Source organism: Zonotrichia leucophrys, chromosome 4A, assembly GCF_028769735.1.
Source record: "Zonotrichia leucophrys gambelii isolate GWCS_2022_RI chromosome 4A, RI_Zleu_2.0, whole genome shotgun sequence".
Lineage (NCBI taxonomy): Eukaryota > Metazoa > Chordata > Aves > Passeriformes > Passerellidae > Zonotrichia > Zonotrichia leucophrys.
Window position 1 is genome coordinate 17,929,897 of NC_088174.1, and position 13,439 is coordinate 17,943,335.

The 13,439-nt window shown below is 41.0% G+C and overlaps 1 long non-coding RNA gene across 5 annotated transcripts in view; it reads right to left on the reverse strand.

Moving 5' to 3' along the window:
• LOC135447768 (uncharacterized) overlaps positions 1–12,779 on the reverse strand; it is a 35,036-nt gene extending 22,257 nt beyond the window's left edge. For 4 of the 5 annotated variants that reach the window (XR_010440298.1, XR_010440295.1, XR_010440296.1 and 1 more), the window contains exons 1-2: positions 12,682–12,779; positions 3,023–3,076 (exon numbers count right to left, since the gene is read on the reverse strand). This is a non-coding gene — a long non-coding RNA (uncharacterized LOC135447768). Of the gene's footprint in view, positions 1–3,022; positions 3,077–7,372; positions 7,416–12,681 lie in introns of all 5 variants that reach the window. The other variant, XR_010440297.1, reaches the window with a different exon arrangement.
• Between the last annotated feature and the right edge of the window lie 660 nt (positions 12,780–13,439).

Sequence of the window (13,439 nt, forward strand, 5' to 3'; positions counted from 1 at the left end):
TGAACTGAGTGCTCCTCTGAAGGACATTCAAATCCTTCTATAACACTTAAACCCAATTCAGCACCATGCTATTCCCAATCTGTGCCTCTACACTGAAATCAAACAGCTATTTTAATTATTGCAACACAAACCAGACTTTCAGAGAGCCAGGGCCCTTTGGAGTGGTTCTGTGCCCGAGTTAACGAATGCAGCCAGTGGAACTCAATCCTCTCAGCTCCCTGCACTGCCACAAACAGCAAAACCAGAGATTTTCATGCCTTCTTATGGGAAAACCCTGCCTGGCTGCCATCCTCCCCCAGCTCTCTCCCTGCTCAGAAGCAATTGATCTGTCAGAGCCTCAAGATGGGCTGATCAAACAGTCCCAGGACTGCCAGGATTACATCCCAGCATCTCCAGTCCACTTCCTTTCCTTCCCCACTCCCACACAGGCTCTTCAACATGTTCTCTGCTTTTGTTTGTTTGTTCTGAGGTTTGTCTTTCCTCATTAGAGACATTTGCATTCCCAGGGAAATGTGCACCTGATTTACATATTTGTTAAATCCAGGAATATAAACAGTTTTGAGCATTAGTACGCTGACAGAATGTCACCATGTAAATAATGCAAGAGTCTCACAGTGATTTCAACACATCTCAGGCTAATTTGTAACAGAGTGCTCTGTCTTGTGGCATTATTAAGAAAATTATTTCCATGCAAGCCAAAAACAGCTACAAAAGAGAAAAAAAGTCTTAGCTTAGAATTTTGTCCAACTTCTTACAAAGAGAAGAATTAAATGAGTGAGAGGAAAACATATTAATATAAGTAAAAAATGTAAAGAAGTAGAGTTAGAATTTCCATTCCTTGTGAACAGTGCTCTGCTGCTGCCAGGTTTGCAGAGAAGCCTCTTGAGAGCAGAGCAAGAAATGCCATTGAGTCACTCATCATGTGAAGAGCTGAGAGCTGGGTCCATCTAAAATCCAAGCTCAGATGAGCTCCAGCTACTGCATTATCTGCTTTAGTGTAAGCCACAGAGAACCCGGGCAAACCCTCAAACAGAGACAACAACACTCAGCTTGAAAGAGAGAATTGTCTGTGCCATCAACTGACCTCATGGCTTTGCTCTGATTCTGTTTCTGAAATGTTGATTTGTGGAAGTCAAACCACACCTTGATTTCCACAGGCCCACAAATGACATGTAGCTTCAGAGGTTGTTTTCTTAATGGAAAGGAAATTTTCCCTTCTTTTTGTGTCTTTCCTGATGCTCTCCTCTGAATACAGGGAGAGCTCTACCAAAGCCCAGCAGCACCAAATATTCATTCGTAGGTAAATAAGCTGCTGAGAAACACCCACTCAGACCAGAGCAAGAAGACACATGAGTGATTTCAGGTTACCCTCAAGCAAGTCTGTTTTAGGAGCTGCATCATCAAATATCCTCACAGGATAAAGGCAAAATGTTCCTTTTCCCAAAAAAAAATTAAGATTTCAGCCCTAGAATCTTCATGGGAGAGATGGGAACCAAACACGTGGCTGTAATTCTGCAAAAACATTACTGGACCTTCAGAGGTTAAAACAAGTCACAGCACCAGAGTCCCTGTTCTGAAAACTTCTTCCCATCTTAAAAGCAAGTTATCCTTACCCCTTAAAAAAAGGGCATTAAATAAAGTCGACTCTGTATCCTCTTACAAAATAAAAAGCATTCTTGCTTTTTCATAAAGCAATAATAATAACTTTATATAGTATCTATGAATATAAATAAGCACATCATCATTATTGCTAAATATAGAAGTACAAAAAACCAATCCTTTATTTTACATATTTTTTTCCCCTGCAAAAATAGGGGTTATTTAAAAATCAGATACTGGTACAAACATATTGAAAAATATCTCTATGTCATAAACACAGTAATGCAAGTCTGGCTTTGAATATTAACACCTCAGATTCAGGATTTTAAATCATGTGTACAGTGTGTACACAGTGAAAAACAGAATATTGTTGCTCAGATGATTAATCAAGAACAGAAGCCAACTTGGAAAAACAACCAAAAAACCAGATATGCCTTCAAAGATATTTTTCCTCTAAAATCTTTAAATCAAGCTAGAAATGAAAAATGAAGTCAAACACAAATACATCAAGAAAATCTGAAAGATGACAGATGAAACAAGTGAAAAATACCCAGATGTGTGTTTCTTCTGCTGATAGACCATAAAACTGGCGAGCCTTTGCTTAGAAGACCTTCACCCCTGTCCTATTTGAACAGGAAGTGATGCATTTTCCTTTTCCTTTCCTGAGAGGCTCAAGGGCATCCTGGCAATGGAGAATTCTGAAATTTGTGCAGAGAGGAAGATTTCCATGCCCAAGGCAGCAGGTCAGCACCGTGCTGGGTGAGACAGGAGCTGATGGCTGGAGATGGAAACCCCAGGTGGAGCTCAGAGTTCATCCCTGGATTTATCCCCAGAATTACCCCCCAGGCTGCTGGGGAAAGGGGCACCAGGCCAGAGCAAAGGAAATAGAAGAAATAAAGTTGGAGTTATGGAAAGGTGAGTTTACAGTGGTAGGTTTAGGGCTGTAGTGAATTTTCTTGGATTAAATGAGCCACAGGCTGCTAGAGGAAACAGCAGAAGCCCAGGACAAAGAAAGGAAAACCTTTGCCTTAGAAAAGTCTTGGGAAATGTTTCTCTGGAACTCAAAGTACCGAGAACAGCAAGGTTCTCTCATTAGGAAATCACAGAGTATCCAGCCAGATTGTATTTCTAGGTAAAAGTGAGATAAGGCATTATTGTTATCCCAACATCCATCTCCTCTCAGGTACTACACAGCAAGGCCATTACATTTCCCAGATTTTCACTGCTTTATCTCCAAAACTGAGGATGTCAAAGCTCCCACGCCAAGGATAATTAGTTTCTTCTGTCTGATCTGATTGTAAATAAGGATGTTTGGAAGGGGGTTAATGACACACAGAAACCATTCCCTTCCGCTCCCAAACTCATGATTTGCCCAGACACAAAATCTGAATTTCAAATTATCAAACATAACCTGGATACTTACAAAGCTGAAAGAAAGAGCCAATTTGTGGTGGCCACTCTCCGTCATTTTGCTTATCTGAGAAATAAAAAAACAAACAAAAGTCAACAAAAAAAATCACTTTAATATTATTTTTGCTACTTGACAGACACAGGAAGAACAGCCCAGAGCTGACAGCCAGGCCCTTTGGATGCAGCTTGCTTGGTAAAACTGGTTTGCCACAATGTGCAGACAATGAATAATTTCCATACTCTAAGAACACGCTTGCCTTTGTGTTCCTATTTACTTTACAAATTCTCAGTTCCTGTAAACAAATACATCCAACATTTTCTCTGCCAGCCTTCCTCCTCCCTGCTTTAGCATTTCTTGCCTTGCAGAAGAATTTGCCCATTTTTTGTTTGCTCGGTGTTTCATAAAGGCAAGAGGCATTTATAAGGCAGATTTACAGAGCCTGCAGTCAGGTGGAATTCTGCTGGTGTGTCAGCTGAACATATTTCCTTGCCCTAATGTCTGTGGAGCCGATGGCTGCACTCAGATAACAACAGCAAAGCAGCAGCACTGGGAGGCATCCGAGCAGCCCAGGCAAGTTATGGCTGTTTAATGGGCACAGGTTGTCCTCTGTGAAATGTTTAGAGCATAATTCAGCAAGCAATGAGTCACTGGGTGAGGAGCAGCCAGTGGTGGTGCAGAACAGCTCCAGAAAAGCTGTTTTCCCCTCGGTGGGAGAGGTGAAGCAGAAAACTGGAACATTGACTCAGCAAACGAATGTACCAGCACATGGTGCCACAGACGCTGGGGCTCTGGAGGCTGATTTGCAGCTCCAGCTATGAAATGCAGGATTTCAGAGGAATTTCATTACCTTGTAGGTTGCAGACAGCCAAGAGTAAATTGCTGCTTGCTGAAAAGCAAGAGTGGCTGCAGAGCTGGGTTGTACAATGTCCATTTTCATTAATACTCATCCCGCAAGTCATTTGAATGTTAATGGGAAAGCAGAGAAATGAGTTCTCAGAGAAGGAAGGCTGTTGTCCACTGGAAAACATCGATACTGCAGGAGCCAGTGAGAGCATTCCCTGCTAAGATTTCACTATAAATATTAACATGCCTTATATTGCTCACTAAATCACACATGATTAGGGAAGTCAGCACTTTGTGTTGTAAACATATGTATTACATACAGAGCTAAGAATGTCTTATAGAGTTTTCTTTCTAAATGTGCAGCTAGATCCTGCTAATATGCCTGCCACAATAAAAAAATACATTCAATTTACTGTTTTACATGAAAACCTTAAATCTTTTTATATATTATACTGCATGCAGGAACAAGCATGTTTAATAGAACTATTTCCAAAAACAAGGCTTTATCTCCCCTAAATTGTGGCTTTGTTTTGAATTCCTTCCTTGCAGGAGAAAATGAATTTATTAGAGAAGAGACCAACACAAGCAACAGGAACAGCGTGGTTTACTGTGAAAATGGGCAAAACACTGCAACAGTTCTTTATCATTGCTCATTCTTCCAAAATGACAACTTTATATAACACTAGCAAGAGCTGACTGCTTCCCATCCCGTTGTACTGACAGCTTTTGGCATCAGCAATTATGACTCAATTTCAAACACCCCAGAGAGAGCATCTGAGCGTGAGCACCAGAGAGGGGCCAGCTCCTTTTTAATCAGCTATTAAGCATAACAAAATGGCATTTCAGTTCTGCCTGGTCATTCTTCACCTTCCAGATTATCTGGGGGGAAAAAAACAAACCAAAAAACATGCTAGCAGGCAAATGAGAAAGGCTCAAAAATGCAATTAAAGCAGAGAAGAAGCAGAGTGAAAAAGGCTGAGCAGAAAGAGTGGAGAAGGGCTACTGCTGTAAATCTTGAAATGACAGGATGCTTATTCCAGATGAAGTAGCACTTACTTCCACTAAACCCAGCCATTTATTTCTCATGTATCTTCCCAAATAGGATAAACTGGAGGAGGGAAGTTGGTAAATTTTATCTGCATAATAATTCAGGCATCGTGTGACAGCGTATTTCTCAACAGCTTCCCAAAATATTCCACACCCTACAGAAACATTTCATGTTAATAAAACCACAAACACCAAGGCTGATCAGCCCCAAATCAAATGATTTGTGCTCAAACAAAACAGATTTGTGGCAATTATTTTTCCCTATGTGAATAAATTCTCATTTTTCTTCACTAAAACACAATAAGCCTCTCCCAGAAGCAATACTGGGTGTTACCAGATCAGTCAATTTTCCAGTTTTGGGGTATGCAGGCAGTCCAAGGGACAGCATGTGCTAATTGTCTCCTGCTACTTGCATTTTCCTTATCAACCACCTGGCTTCCTACCAGACAGGTATCAGGGCTGCTGATACAATTGACACTCCCAAAAAAAATACACAATAACGCCAATATTTCAATTGTAACTGTTAAAAGCTATTATTTTGCAAACTAAGTTCTGTTAGACTAAATTGCCCTTTTAATTCTGGAGTGTGTGCGTTTGCATTCCAGTGAAAGTTATGTTGATAACACCATTCTTTGTCTGTGATCACATAAATTAGGCTTTTTCCACAGGATTATGGGGTGTAGTGCATGCCCACAGATGTTACACAAATCCAGAATCATTTATCTGCTGGCAGTGAGAGTAAGAAAGGTGCAGTTCATCCACGGGAGAAAGTATTGCATCTTTTTATAAGCCTCTGACTAATAATTCTCTTTAAAGTGCTGATCAACTTGAGCAATTGGGACTTCCCACAGTGACATCCCCACTGAGTGAAGATTAACAGAATTTTGAAGGAGCAGCTCCTGGCACAGTTCCACGGTGGCCAGGCAATAATGGCACAACGCTTCCTCCAGTTTGAACTGTTTATCTTGCTTACACAAAACAATTCCATGAGGTACCTTGGGCCGTCCTCTCTGATTTCGGGATCCAGCCTTCAGAAGAAGAAAGCTCAAAGAGAAGTGAGTTTGGAGTCCCAGCCATTCTCACAACAAATGTTCGTGTTGTTGTCCTCAAAGGGGTTTTCCTAAGCTCCTGCCCTACATCCTTCCTTTGAAAACTCCTTGTCTTCTTGCTTGGAGTGTGTTAGCACAGCAGTGCTGGGATTGGGAGTCTCTCATGGCTCACCCACACTCCCCCACAGAGGGGAGGAAAAATAAAAAACCCTTGCACTAAACTGCTCTGATGGAAAAGGGAACCACACTGGGCTCTGAAAAAATCATGCCAAGGAGGTGATAAGCAAGGTTTCATGGTCTCCTTTTTCTCCCCAGACCCATTCACTGGTTAGAGACTCATTAACAGATGACATCTGAGCCAAAATTCTGCCCTCAGCCATTGTCTGGAAGTGAAAATGTGTCAGGAAGATTCATGTGGACAGCTTCTCTGCAGGAGCACGCAGGGCAGGATAAAGCACGCCCCACAGGAGACGTCCTACAGAGCTCCTACAAGTTCTCAGCAGCGTTCCAGCCTGGAGAAGGGATTCCTTCAAGGGAATGCACCTCCCACCCCCCTGAAGGAACAGCTTTGCCAGCCTCCAACTACAAGGCTGGGAACATAATGAGCTCCCCGCAGACTTCTTCCCAACACATGCAGAGGGATGTGCAAAATAGAAAGTAATATTGCTAATTAGGCAGGAAAAAAGGCCTGTAATTCTCATCGCCAAGCAGCTGGGCACTCCTCTTGCACTGAGGGCAGCAGGGTGACCTTGTCCCTGTGTGCCTGGCCCTGCTGTGAGGAACTGCAGGGCACAAATGCTGAGGTGGCTTTCTCAAACTCCACTTCCAGTGGCTGCTTTCAGGAACATTCTCTATCATCTGTACTGTCACCCTGGTTTTTTAAGATTTTCTAAGCCTTCTGATGTTGACATTCTTGTAGTGAGCTTTCTCACACGCTTTCTGTAAATAACTCATTGTTTTGTATTCCTTTATAGAAGAAGAGAGAGTTGATGGACTGTTGGTTTGTCCAGTGTCATTGGAGAGGTGGCACTGTCACCCTCCAATCTGCTGTCACTTTTGGAAACCTATAAATGTTGGAGTAAGAAAATAAACTTCCCTTTTCCTTCACCTTGAGAACAGTGGTGTGAGCTTGTGTTCTTTTGTGTCCTATAGTGACACTGTACCATAGATGGGAGCTTTCCAACAAGTGGCCAGCTCCTTTATTGACAATTCTATTGATGGTTGAATAGCAGAAAAGGAAAATAAAGATAAAGCACAGTCACACATGTAGCTGTTTCCTGCAGCACATTGATTAGGGAGTGGTGAAGACATCAATGGCAGTCAATCTAGAAAATCAAGTTACTACTACAGTCCCCAATGATCAGCTCTTTCCTGGAACTCTTTGCATTTTATAATTTAACACAGCTTGTGCTGTTAAGATTACCTTTAATAAATGAGGTTTAGTTCAAGCCATCTTAAGTTTCATGCTGAAATATGAATTCAGAAAGAATTATTAAAGCACAGAGTGACCATCCATAATTGAATAACCTCTATGATGAGGCAGGAAATAATAACCCATCATAAATGCAATTTAATTGTGGTAAAACCTTGAGAGCTCCCTGGAAGTTTTTAGGGAAAACAGTTTCTCTGGAAATACCAATGCAATAAAACCCAACTTCCCCACAGAAACAGAAACCTCCTAAGATGGATCATGCATTAAAGTCTTTCCACAATAGCCCAACTAGATATTTTGAGAACACTGGAATTTCCTTGCTTTTGTGTGGCAACAGATTTCTCCTGAATTAAATGTCAGAGCTGCCAGCACCCTACACCTACTCTGGACAGGAATCTGTGCATCTGTCCTGGCTCAGTTCTCTTCACTCATTAACATGGTCTGGAAGCTGGCATCATTTAAAATCTTGGATTTAGTGTGATTTGGAATAGGGCATTTTTTTAAATGCCAGCTTCTGCTGGCTTGAAATTAATTTGGAAATCAACTCCAAGACGACTGCCATTGTGGTGCATTTCTCTGAGTATAGACATTTCTGCTAATGAATACTTAAACAGAAAATAAAACATTTATAACTGAAAGGTAATAAAGTTATGTGGCTGAATAACAAGATTTAGCATTAAATTCGATCAGAAATTTGAAAGCCTGTTACTTATTTCTTTGTGTTTCCCTGAGCAGTACACTCAGCAGGAGACTGCAAGAGGCTCATTTAAAGGAAGAAACACAGAACCAAACCTGGCTAACAGAAAAGGGGGAAGAAAAAGGTAAAAAACCAGAGAAACATTGGGAAAGCAGCAGCACAAATTTCTTCCCAGTGCAAATTTTGGTATCAAAAGTCAGGCAGAGCCTCCCAGCTCCTGAGCAAAAATAACCAATGAGGAGCACAAGACAAATGGCCCTGCTGCTGTTCTAGGCTGGAATGCTCCTCACAGGTAATTTGCTCTGAGAAATTCCTCTGCATGTAACTCCTTTCACACATAATTAAGAGCTGCCAGGGTTCAGATAAAGAGTTGCTGGAAGTGGGATAGTAATTGCAATCTTCCACCGGGAATAGGTGCAATAAATAGCAGAGATCTCTCACAAAACCTGCCTTGAAAACAGAACTGCTGTCTCTGTCACCTTCCAAAAGCACGTGGAATCTGCTATGGAAATTTAACTCAGAAATGAGGAAAAACTTGGCTGGATGGGGCTGTGCATAGAAATGTGTGTTAGAGCAAAAACTAGAGACTACAAAAGAGATTCAGACTGACTGAGCATTTGTAGGGCTGGGTGAAGGGGCTGTTAAAGAGGTTGGCATCTCCCTGCTAAAGTCTTCCTCCACTTCTCATTTGCACCTTGTTTTTCATCAGCACTTTTAGGGAACAAAACTGGTAAATTCTTTGTAAATGAGCAAGATAGCATTTTTTAAAGTCAAAATACCTATGTGCAGCATTTTTGCTTGCTCCCTTTCTTTTTCCACCTGAAAAGTGTGTACCTGCCTGCCATAAAGCATCTCTGCTGTCCTCCCTTCCTACCCAACACCAGCACTCCCACCTGTGTAACACCACAGAAACCCTCTGAGGGCAGGTCCATTGCCATTCTGCAGAGATGCCTTTGGAAAGCTGGGTTCCTCCTCCAGGACCAGTATCTCCAGTGCAATTTCTCTGATGGGAATTTTGCCCTCAGGGAATTCAGGCCTGATGGGAATGCAGGTGCATCCCACCCTCCTCATTCCAACTCCTCACTGCTTTCTCCTGGCAACCGCTGGGAGCCTCGGACATTAAATGTTGTACAGAACCAGACAAAGTTAATGCAATTAAGATGTAATGCTTTGAAAGATGACCCATGAACCCAGACTTTAAACACATTTTTGCCTGCTACAGCTAAATGGACGTTTATCAAATGCTGTAGAACAGAAAAAGGAAAGTGATGAACACCTCATGCAGAACAATTGCATTTTCTCCTCTCTAACAAAGTAACATTCATCATCTCCTCCCTTCCCTGCCACATTGTCCTATTTTCTTCAAGTGATGCATTTGGAGTTGAACATTTTGCTTTACCATTTTATCTGTCAAACCACTCAAGAGAAATCAATAATCTACTGGAGCTCACTCATGTTTACATCCACTTTCTTCCACTCTTATCAACCATACTTAGAGTGATTTCAACCACTACCTTCTCTAAGTGATGCATCTTCTCTCTTGCACTGATACTGAGGTTAAATCCTTTCAGCCTTGCTCCTGCCCCACATCACACATTCCTCCAGGTGCCTTTCACTGCAAAATGCACCAACATGGGACAGCCACGAGAAAAAGGTTCAGAGGTCTAATTCTTCAGGGTGAAATTCCCATGGCTGATGTTCTTACAGTGATCTAAGATAGCCTCAAGTTAGAGCCACTTGGTTTTGCTGAGGAGTGAAAATTCTGCTGATCCTCCCCCAAAGATTCAATTAAGAGTTGGGTAAAACTACTTTGAATGTATCAGAGATAATGCCAAGAACAGCAGGAAAGAGGCTGGAATGGGATTTTGAAATTTGAAACATTATTCAGCTTTTTGGGATTTTTTTGTTTCTTAAAGAACTGTTAATGGAACTAGGCTAAAATACATCACATTCCCAACTAGCACTGAAGATGTTTCTGTGACAAGAATTTTTTCTACCATCTCTACACTACTGAAACTTTTCTGTTCTGCTGAATAAGAATGGACTTTTTTCATGAGTTATCCTATTTATAGCTTCCCTTTATGGCGTTGTAGGGCACATGCCCCCAGTTATCAATAATTATGTTCACATTGAAAATCTCTGTTGAACTCTGGGGATATTTTCAAGGCTTCTAAGATATAACATCAGGCATATTTTAAAATTTTTGTTTCAGAGTTGAGAATTTTAAAAAGAAAACCAAATTCTATTAGGAGTTAACTCAGTTAAAATCAGCTTGAAAGCAAGTCCTTTTAGGGTCTCAGTATTTCAATGGCTTTGTCTACAGAGCTTGGTGCATGTATTAAAATAGCTCAAAATATTGAATACTATTTTTAAAGAGTTCAGCTCTACATAAAACATTCTTACCTGCTCTTCTATGTTGTTGTATTATTTTTTCAATTTACTTCCGACTGTAGCATTCCCTTTTCCCCACCCTACACACCGAAATTACACTTTGTCCAAAAGTGGTTTGAGGTACAAGGAAGTTGGATTGGAGATAAGTTCCTGAGAAAAGCCAGAACACATTAATGTGAAGAATTGAGAGAGAGTTTAATCCTAAACTACATCTGTTGGGAAGGAATCCTGTGGATGACTGGCTGCTTCCCACACACCATTACCAGGTTCTGGTTCCTCACTGGAACATCTGGGAGGTGTCTCCAGTTGGTGTCTGCAGAGATGATGTTCACCAGCACCTGCCAAAACCCCAGTGGAGCAGGAGCCACTATTTATTAACAACATAAAGGGAAGCACTGATGCTCAGAGCAGCTCTGCCACAGAAAACACAGGTTAAATGAGGCAGGAAATTAAAGGAGGGCGGTAAGAACAGATCCTGCAATGAATCCTGGCAGATCTCTCTGGGGAGAAGCCAACGTGCTCCAATGCAGGCACCAGGAGCTGCAGGGACCCTCTGGAACCTGTCAGAGCTCAGATGTGCCTCACATTCTGGTCAGAGCAGAGTGGGGGCAACCAAAACAACCCCTGAGCAAAGCAAAAATAAACCCTGGAGTTTACCACTAGTTACTTTAAACAGGGAGCATATGGAAACAGATCTGCTTTTCGTTTTCTAGCACTGAAACATTTCTTGGAGGAAGCTCTGGCTGTGCACTTCAAGTTATGAGCAAAAGGTAACTTGTAGAGATTTTTTTTTCTCCTACAAATTTTAACAGGTTTCTGCATAGTTTGAAAGGGGTGTTGACAGAATCCTCAACTGGGTTACAGTGCCAGAGAACAAAAAGGGAACTGTGATCTTTTATTGAAGAACTGAAAGCCTAAACTCAAAGACAATTCCAGCTTTAAAGAACCGTAATGCAGGAGATGTAATTTTCACTTGTCAAGGTGTATTTCCTTTTTTGAAGCCTTGCTTGGTTTATTCTGACTGGCTGCAGAGCAGAAAACAGAGCTTGATGTTCCAATGTGTTCCAAGGAACCAAAGAGTTTGCCAGATCTAGTCAAAAATATATTTCTGTAGTGCTTGAAATCCTGCCCCATACTTGGGGATTTATGATAAATTTGTTTCATTTGTTCAGCTCCATATGCAAAATCACCTCTGGAACCAGCTGTTCAAAGGGATTTATGCTAAAATACCTGACATTGCAGCTCCATATGCAAAACCACCTCTGGAAACAGCTGGTCAAATCAGGTGTTCTCTGACAGAACTGAGAAAAACAGAATGTTCAGGATGAAGTCCCAGTTTCAGTATTATCAACATCCTTCTTTGGCCTGCCTAACAATGGCAACCACGTCATAACATTTGCTAAACATTTATCAGATAGGTGCAGTAACACAATTTCACCTCCAAAAGACCTGCTAGGGAATTGCACTCCTGTAACAGACAGTAAGGAACATTTCTGTACAATACATGTGGGTAGGTTGCACACACAGAGCTCTGGATGAAACTTAAAAATGGAAACAGTTTGTTCCTAACAGAACAATGGCAAGACTTGCACTACCTTTTTAAAACAAGAAGTTAGCCAAGTAAGAAGAAGTTAAATATCTGAAGCAGGAACAGGACTGCAGAGAGAGGGAAAAGTGACATATTAGCACATTGCCATTTGGAGAGACATCTGTACTTGGCTGCCAGAACTCCTGAGGATTCCTAATTGATAAATTTCCATAGCACAGTTCAAAGCTCACATGCCTAAATCACCAGTTATAGGCTTTAGGACTGGAAGTCATAAATGCTGGCTTGGACATATGTCTGTTTGAGTTATCTTCTTTGGGATTTTGATATTCGGATTTAAATGTTACCACCACCATCCCAAATGCCTCTGATCAGCATAAAGCTAATTATATGCTGCTATTAAAGGAGATTATATTAGACACTGACAGTTGGAAAGGCCTAATGACCAGATGGATAGAAAAATAAGAAATCAAGCTATGTTGTTCTGTAATAAATTTGCCAGAATTTTTATAGACATTTTTATCATCAGCTTCATTATTTCATCCTGCCATTAAAAAAAAAAAAAAAAAACAAAAATCAAACTAACAGACAAACAAAAAGCACAAAATCTAAACCTCAAACACAACTGGAAAAAATTCAAGGTAGAAAATGCAATTAAATTCATACTGTCAGCATAATCCATCATTAATGATGCAGGCCAGTCCTGTTCAAAAGGTGAAGATTCTTCTGAATATCCAATGAGAGTTTGCAAACCACAACCTGCAAGAAGGGAACAAAACAAACAAGCATTTGTGGCATGTGAGCAAATCCTCAGAGACAGGGTACTGACGATGGAGCTGCTCCCATCAGGGAGAATCAACTGATTTAATTCCTGAGTCCTGCAGGGCTGGGATGACCAAGGTGAGCAAGAGAAGTTGAGAGGGACCTCTGGAAGTCCTTTAGTCCAACTCGGGACTCTAAGGAGAAATCAATTAAAGGTTACTGCTCAGGGCCTGAAGTGATTTTGCATTTCATAAAGTGTGATTGATACATTTCAGTCAAACAGGTATATCTGAATCTCCTAATAGAAGTCAAAAAAGAAAGGCAAACCTAAATTCCCCCTTTCAGACAGTAAAGAACATTTAGACAAGTTAAATTTTCACTCTTTGCACTACCTTACGAAACACCTAACCTACCATAAAATCAACAAACCACTTTGGCAAAAATGTGCAAAACACACAGGAAGGAGGGTTTTTTCCTCATAACTTAAAAAGCTCAAAAGCTGAAAGCCTAGGCTAGCCCACAACTCAAAAAAGCTTTAGTCTAAGAATGAAATTAAATAAATTATTAGTAAAAAGAATTCACCAGACGACAGCATGTTTCCAAAAGGTAACTGGTCAGGATTTTCTAGTCAAGCTCTGTTCTCCTATTTTGCATTCCTGCTC